This window comes from Charadrius vociferus, unplaced genomic scaffold, assembly GCF_000708025.1.
Source record: "Charadrius vociferus isolate BGI_N301 unplaced genomic scaffold, ASM70802v2 scaffold276, whole genome shotgun sequence".
NCBI classification, from domain to species: domain Eukaryota; kingdom Metazoa; phylum Chordata; class Aves; order Charadriiformes; family Charadriidae; genus Charadrius; species Charadrius vociferus.
Window position 1 is genome coordinate 1,685,988 of NW_009649075.1, and position 9,030 is coordinate 1,695,017.

Here is a 9,030-nt window from a genome sequence, read left to right on the forward strand (position 1 = left end):
CGTTGCCCTCCCGGGCCCGCCGCCGCTCCGTCCCCGGGGGTGTCCCCTCGGCTGTGCGCTACGTGCCGCCTTCCCCAGGCCAGCGCTTGGCTGTTCCTGCCAACTCAGCCTCCTGCTGGCAGCGCCGTGTGGACTGGGGTCTCCATTTCCTCCCTCCCAGATCCTCTCAGCGGCTGCATCCTCCTGGGCTGGCCCGGGATACAGGAGTTCAGGCCGCTGTGGCCCTGTTTGGCCCAACAGCGCGTTAGTTTGTGTTGTTTAGATGTAGGTAAACCCTTATCCATGTGTCGAGTAGGGCTGGAAGAGGTTATCGGCTTCGTTAGATGTCTTCGGGCTCTGTCGTGTAATGAAATCTGGGAGCAAAGGAACGATGAATGTGGAGAGAAAGGTTACCAACTCGCCCAGGGACGTTTAATGTTATTTAGAGAAGGGATACGATAATACCGTGGGAGTTCGTGCAGTTAATATGGGACAGTGTTTTTTCTTTTTAGTGTTAGGCTGTGTCTGTGACGAGAATTCTTTTCTAATCTAGAAACTATGGTGTTTGTGTGACTGGTACCTAGTTTTCTTACAGAAAAGTTTCAAAATAAGTGGAACTTTGTTTTACATTACTGTTCTCAACAGTTTTGCATCAAATGTTTTCCCTTAGAGGGATAATCTAGTAAAGAATAGTGTAGTGAAATACAGGACCTGTAGCAGAGATGTCTTTTACTGCTACTCTTATGAATGTTTCTACTGTAAGAGCATTTACATCTTAGGATCCACAGTTAGGTGCTGGCTTCTTTTTTTTCTTTGATTTGATTCTCTTGAACAGACAATCAAGAAAGACAGTCTGGATGATTGTTTTCCTCTTAAAGTACAGCTCCTCTGTATTTACTTTCTTGCTTTTCTTTCTACAGTGCACGAAGGCTTTTACTAGACACACCAGGAAGATAGGTCTCTGCAGCTCTGTGTACCCAGACTGATGTTCAAGATTTTGGTTTCATCATTTACACATTTCATTACCAGTAACTGTGTATAACTATGGGTTTAATCATTTGGTGGCTTCTAGTATCAGGTTATCTTGCTCAGGTACCGGTATACTTTCAGTTTACAGATACTCATGGTGTTCAAGTTGTGCTGTTGTTGCTAAGGCTGTTGTGTTCACCTCCTATTGATATATCTTTTTCACTATACATAAGGAGCTAAATCATTCAAAATATTGCTGCTGTATGGCCTGAGAGTAGTTTTACATGTAGGAGTCTCTTTACCTTCCTTTGTCTCATCCGACCACTCTCCCATTCACTCGGAACGATCTTACTTCCACAGCACCAGCGTTGGTGGCTGCTGTTTACCATCAAGAACACGCATTCAGTATGTAAGGGTATTTTTGCCTTACTGGAACAAACCTCTCTTCACCTTGGACTCTTGATAGAATACCCACTATACTTCTACCGAGTCCCACATTGCTATGTGTTATGGTGTGTGTCTCAGGCTCCTGCTATTCTGCTCCCTCCAGCCAAGCTCATCTTCTTTCTTGTTTACTTCCTAGTTTATCTCTGTGGCTCAGCCCTTTCCCCCTGCGCAGAGCTGGGCAGTGATGGTGTCTGTTCTGGGGTATGAGCTGCGAGTTGTTCTCTACATCGTGAGGCTCTCCGCTTCCTTCCTGTGAAATCATCCACAGAGAGCCTTAGCAGCCCAGTGGCTTCCAGCAGTCCAAACAGCTTCCTGCTCACACCAAATCATAAGGCAGGGCATCTTAGAAGAGCTTTTTTTAAGAGAGCGTGGCTGTACTGTGAACCGGTCTGGAAACGGGGGCTGTCAGCAGGATGCTTAGTTGTCTTGTATACGGCTACGTGTGGCCTGCAAGCTGCCAGTGAAAGTCCCTTTCCATACGTTAATCTGATAGCTACAAAATGAATGTATGCTGAAATCCTGTGCCAAGGAGTGAGCAAGAAGTGTGGTTTACAACCATTCACTGAGCTGCAGCTGCCGTGAATCCACAAGAACTCCAGCCTCTACATGTCTGTCAGCACATCCTTGTCACCGCTTAAACGCTCCATTCATATCTCCTGTAACTTAGATCTTGCTGCTGTTTTCTTCTCCGAGTGTTGCTGATGCATACAAGCTACTTTGCTCTTCCAGCTCCTGTCGCCAAACTGGACACCGCAGCCAACCCTGTTCTGAGGGTGCCTGTGGTGCTGGCCTCCTGCCAATGTAATCGCTCAATTTGCCACAGGGTTTGCTATTTTAATCTTAATTCTTTTTTTTCTGGAAACAGTATAAAGCAAGTGAGGAGGCCGTATCTGACTAATTTAAAAAAATTGCTGCTGAATGTGGAAACTTTGTTCAAACATGCTATTACATCGGCAGTAAGATATTTTTTAAACAAGAGGAGGACGTCATGAAATCACTGTTTTCATGGTTAGGAAACGAATGATCCCTGTTCCTTTTTCCCAAATGCTGTTTGAGTTCTTGACTTGGTGTTGAATTTGCTGAAACGTTGCACTCGTACACTTTTTTTTTGCCTTCAAGAAACTACGAAAAGTAAAAAATATGAAAATGAGAGATTTATATTTTTTTTTAAGAAAAATAAGTTTGATGCTATGACATTTTAGTGTATATTTTTCTAGAAGGACAGAAAAATGTCAAAGCAGCATACTGTCATACAGTTTAAAGAATGGGTTAAAACTTGAGTAAACTTGTATAACTTGCACTGCTTGATACTCATATATTTGGAAATTCTAAACTTTTTACACTATAGATTCTCTTTTTATTCTTTGAAAAGACATTTGATTTTTACCTGCTATTCAGGGTCTTAATTTATTGTTGAAGCACTTTGAAAAGGAGTGTCATCATGATGGGAGTTATGGCTTTGCATGTTAAATATAAACTTCTTTTCCTAGCACAAGAAACAACTTTGAGCCTTCTACCAAACTAGTGAAACAAAGGTTATTTTCTCACTTGTTGTTTAGTTGTAAGTTATTTCTTTCAAATTGATAATGGACTGTTGAAACTTTTGAGTCTTTCTTGTTGTTTTTCAGTGCATGTATTTATTTTTAACTCCTGTGTATTTTCCTGAAGATATGCGGTGGTTGGATGTTGATTCTCCTTAGGACTCCTTAGTCCTAAAATGTGGTGCAGGGAAGGGTACCTTTCTTGGGGTGGTAGAAATGGCAACATCTTTGTCCTGTGGAATTTAACTCCACCAGCGTCCTCTTACCTCACGCCCCAGTAGCAGCAATAACTCCCATGTACCTCCTGTCAAGTGTCTGCCCTTCTCTTCTCGGAAGGGTTTTTTGTATTATTTTGGGGGTGCATCTGGACCTGCTGTTACTGTGTTAGCTTTGCTGGTGTCACAGAGCTGCCCAATTTCTTTGGCTTAATTTTAGACAGTAAATTATGTTGAAATTCATTGTAAGCTGCCATACATAGAAGAGGAAGTGAGAACTTAATGTACAGCTTCAGCTCCCTTCCTTTTTGCATGAGGAATTTTCCTTAAATTTAAATTGCATTTGATAATGTTACAAACGCAAAATGCAGTGTAACTTTTTCAAGCGTATTGTCATGGCCAGTGTATTTTCCTAAGAAAGAAGACGATCGCATATTATGATGTTGCTTCAGCTAGCTGTGTAGTCTTAAGGTGGCTTAAAGATTAGGTAGTTGTTTGATGAAAAGATAATTGATGTTGCCATACATGTGAACCAAACTTTCTCCTTTCCTTTGTGAACTGAAGTATACCATTTGCTATACGAAAAGTGAAACGTTTTTTTCAGCAGTGATTATCTTGCTGACTTTGCAGTTACATGGGATTTTGTACACTTATTTTTCCTTTGTCTTGAAATTTTTCACTTTTGCAGAATCGTCATGTACTCATACATGCTTAGTGGTGTGTTGTAATGTATATAGAAAGATTACAGAGGAACAGCCAAACTTTCCCGACTTCCAGGAAAGTACTGCTTTCACAATTTGTACGCCCTCTCCTGCACTGCTGTCACCACCAGTCTTCCTCTGTTTCACGGGAGGGTGGGAAAGGGAGTTAAATGCTTTAACTCTGTACAAGAAAATGTGTCTTAGATTATCATATGATGGTCTGTTCTTCTACCTACTTTGAACAGTATAGGAGGTAAAGATTTTTCCATTTCAGAAAATAGCCCTTCTAAATACTTCTGGTCTTCCAGAAATTGCAGTGATCAAGTCGATGAACGCAGTAAACTTCTAACTGCTAAATTGGCTTTGCAAACATACACAGTTCTAACTAATTAAGAACTTTACATGCCTAATGAAAGTCTTGTTGGTGTCTGCTAAGCATGTGCCGACAATAGCTTTACAAACTTGTAAGACTTGTCAAAATTCTGTTGTGTATTGCCTTCCTTATTTCAAAGTTTAGCAGAATACTTGGTCATATTTTCAGTGACAGAATTTCTAATACTCAGACTACCAGAAAATATTACTAAATTTGAAAATAAAGAAAGTCAACCTCCATTATCTTATTTTTGGTAAGTTAAGAACTAGAAAAAAAATAGCTGGTGGAAAATATTACATAGTTTTAATTGTAGTGGCTGTGGGTAGGGATCTGTTCCATGCATTGTCCAATTAATTTGCTTTAGTAGCATGCATCCTTTCTGATGTACACCCAAAGCAGCGCACTAGAATGTAAATTATCTTTTATCCTATTGACTAGGGAAGTGCAGTGCTTTCCAGCTTGGTGCAAGGGGTTTTTTTGTTTGCACATTTATTTTAATACCTGAAGTCGAACTTAAGAATTTCCTTATACGTTCTATGCTATCAAAATTGGGAAAACTAAAAGGCAGACCTGAATAACATCATCCCCAGATAGTCTGGACTTCTGTATCTCATGTCTTACACCAGTTGTAATTTCTTAGTACACAGTTCTTTTTGGTAGCCATTTCTGCGAAGTAGTGCTTCAAGACTTTTTAGTACTGTCCAGGAAGTGTTTGTTTTAATCCTCAAACTGTGGTGATGCCCATATTACTGTATACTCATGATTGTTTTAGTAGGTGGTGTCTTTCAGCATGTTTCGTGAGCACCATAGGTTAGTGCAATTCATTTTTAATTTCTCCATTTTAATTTGGCTTGCTTCTACTATTCTCTTTTCAGACTAAACTTGGTGCTCTTAAATAAAACGTTTTAGTATGAGCATTATTTCGTCTGTTTCTATAGTCTCTCTTTGAATTTTGTGTTAAGGAAAAATATTTTTCCTAAATATCTTACTCTATAGCTTTGCTGCAGCTGTGAAGCCATGTGTTACCTGGTGACCAGACTTTCTAGAAAGAAAAGTTTGGGGTTGTTTTTTTGAACTGTATGACTTTGCAAAACTGGACGCGCCAAGGTAGAAGAAAACCATTGATCTAGATGGGAAAGTACTGTTGATAACAACAGAATCAAGTCAGTCCAAAGCTTGCTTGCTTGTTCTTTTTTGCTGCCATCGGTGTTGTCTTGTGAATTTGGTTCTCATTGAGCTGTCCACAGTGCTGCCAAATTTTGTTTGTATTTGGCTTGTGGAACAGATTTTTATTTTTTTTTATCACAGATGTGGAGAGAGTATTTCATTCTCTCCTGTTGTAATTTGTTTGTCCTCTTCTGTTTTTTGCCAGTGCTGTTCGGTTGTGTTTTGTCTTTGTTGTAGGTTTTAGTCTTCATTCAACCTTCATTAAACAGGCAACTGAAAAATAAAAGTCTTCATTGCTGAAAGTAGATTTAAAAGCTGTCCATGCGTCAGCCTGTAGTTTTTCATTCATCTTAAAGTAGCCTAATCTAGCCCTGCTACAGAAGAAATGGTAGTGCAGGCGTTAGTGTGGGAGGCTGCCTTGTGCACTGTTGGGCAAACCGATCCCAGCTAAAACCAAGTCCTTTTCATTCCTTGCCTTCATGCCCCCTCCTAGTTAGTTTTAACTGCCTTGCTTCTCTGCAGGAACGCTTATGATAGCACAATTTTTGGGATCTTAGGGCAGACCGCACAGCTGCGTGAAGGCAGGACTTCTCTTTCGATGCTAGTTCTGTTTTATACCAGCTTAAGCTGTATGTGAGCTTATTATGGCCTGAAGTGAAGGTGTTAAAGCCTGAGTGCCAGCGTTAATATATGCCACGATAGCTCTACAGTTGTGAAAGTCTCTGTCTTTGAGAGAAGTGTTAAAATATTTAACTTTCAGAGATACAGAATAACTACATACATCTGCACAGTTTTGGGCCCCACGTCTTTCCTAACAGTTCTTCTGGCAATAACCTGATTGCGTTGCCATGTACAAGTTTTATAATCGGAGCATGGAGAATATGCTTAATGTTAACTCTTTCACCTGTGTGAAGACTTAAATCACATAACACGGAATTCTATAAAATACGCATAAGTCTGAAGGATAACTAATTTCAGCATGTCATCTTGGGGAGCTTGACAGTACACTTTTGAAACTGTTGGTTTTACAGCACAGATTTGCATATAGGGAATCAAGTTGATTTTGTATGTAGTCTAGAAAAAAAAAATTGTAACTGTTTTCTGGCCAGCCGAGGAGCTGACTTGGCAGGCAGTGATAGATACTGTGGGTGGCTCTGTTCGAGCTGCTAATGTCACAGCCTGGAGCTTTAGAACTTCTTGTCTTTGTGGTGTGGTTTTTTTTTTTTTGTATTCTTAGTTTGGTCATGAAATTTACGTTAGAGCTTATTAATGTGAGAAAAAAAAATTTATATTTTAATTTAGTAGTAGGAAGTGTGTGGATTTGCTAATTTAGATTTATTTTAAATAAGCCAATTTTAGAAGAGTTCCCAAGAGGGGAGGTTTCACTGGCTTAGCTAGATCAATCTAAAAATTGTTTGAAGTTAAACTTGTCATGTAGATGAATAAGGGTTTAAAACATAATTATTACTAGGGCCTTGTTATATACCTTCTGAAACTTGTTTAGCAAGTGTTTACTATTAAAAGACAGGCGTCTATTCATACAGAGGGTAAATTCCTATCTAAATGTTGCTGTGTTCTTGGCTTCACTTATCCTTTGATAATGAACTTATTTCATTGTCCTTTCATAGAACTTGTGGTTTGCAGTGAATGCTCCCTTTCTGCTGTGTTTTGTTTTTTTTTTTATTGGTTGCTCTGTTGGTTGTGCTCTCTTGCCCCATCATTTCTCCATGGTTTCTGAAATCTTCATTTACTCCCTTGTGGAGGACAAGACTTTGGGAGAGCAGGCGTTTTCTTGCTTGTGCTTTTTAACTGCCAGTGAACTGTAAGGTTTCTCAAACGAGTACTTGTCAACTTCAGCTCTTCTGACTTCAATATTTCTGCTGTGAAAGCTAATGAGAGACATAGGTTAAAAAGAAAACCCAAAAAACCACCAACCCTCCAAACCACAAACAAAACAAAAATAAAATGGAGAAGAAACCTCAGTTCAGGTAGAAATGACAATACAGAAGAATGAACATCTTGGTGAACCAGTATGTTTCTTTCTGGGAAGAGCTTCAGTATTTAATGAGGGAATGCTTAGGAATAATTCGTATGGATTCAGAATATTTGCATAAGGGTGTGTTCTTTAAAAAGTGAGAGCTTCATTCAGAAGGAGGAAACTTCCCACTGGGACAAGGAAGTGGAGCTTTGTTTAGGTCTCGTTATGTGATTAGAATACAGTAGTGGTAATTTTTTTTCTAATTGTTTCTGATTTGCAAATCCCCTTTAATGTAAAACTTCAGTGGAGGTATAGGCCTCTCTGTAGGAAACTTGTATGCGCCTTTTTCTAAATTTGCCTTTCACCGAATCCTTAAAATAACACACAGGCCAAAAATGGAAATTTGCAGGACTAGGTGCCACATGGAGTAAGGTTTTGATAGTAACACTGCAGGAGAAAATTAATTATTTCCAGAGATGAAAATCTGTGGGGATTTGTATCTCCCTGTAGTAAGATGCCGTTATTCACGATCTCCTCCCATGCTGTTGCCATCATGACTGAGGTGGCACAGTGCCACAGCTGAGTTTTGGTTTGTATCAACTAGTATGAGAACTTCGGTTGCTTACAAGAAGCAGGTGGAGGAAAAAAACCCAAGATGTAATAGGAAAAAAAATTCTCATAGGGGAGTTCTGCTGAAAGCCTACACTCTCGTCATATCTCAGTTATTCCATTGTTATGAACATGCATTTTGCCCCTCTTTTCAGCGATGCTGAAAACCACAGCCCTATCTCTTGAAACCGCATTAGATACTATTGCATCTCTTGCATGTTAAAGATGCTCTTACAGCTGCTTTCACTATCCAAAATGATAAAATAAAGCATAACCTCAGTTCTTAACTTTGAATTTTCTATTTTGAAACTAAGCCATGGGACTGTTCATGTTTTTGTAGATTAATCTAGTGTGGGTATGGGGAAGGATTTCTTTTTCAAGGAAAGCATGACTGCTTCAGAGTTATAGCTCAACAGTTGAGTTTTGTAAATTAAAAAAATATTTTAGGTATGAAGACAACTTAAAATTTTTATTTTTAGATTTTACACAAACATACTGCTAGCCAAAGTCTGTGGGGATATGAATGTGCTTGCAAAGGTACGGCACAAAATACAGCCATCCTGGCTTATTTCTTTAATAAGCTGAGGACAAATAATTTCTGTGTTTCATTAAACTGTATACGATGTGAATACCAGAGGGAATGGGGATTTGGGGCCCCTGTGGCACCAGTTTCCAGCTGGTGGGGCGCAGCTCACTAGAAAGGTGTGCCAGCAGCAACAGAGTAAAGCCCAAGCCATTAGAGCTCGTTAAGCTTAGTGGAGCTTGTGTGTATGTGAGCACTAATGTCTCTAATAATATAGAAGGCTAGAGGAGAGGCATGGGATGTAATGGCAAGGGATCTGCAAGGAGAGGGAAGGGAAAGTTTGGGGGAGCAACATTGTGTTGAGAAGTATGGCTCTGGTTCAGGTGACCTAATCTGTCCGGTGTCTGCTTGTGAGCTATGATACAGAGACCAGTTCTTATTATTTCTAAGGGGGGAAAAAAAAAAATCTATGACATACTGAGTTCTTGAGTTACAGAGGTGATGGAGTGTCATAGGGAGGTGTATGGT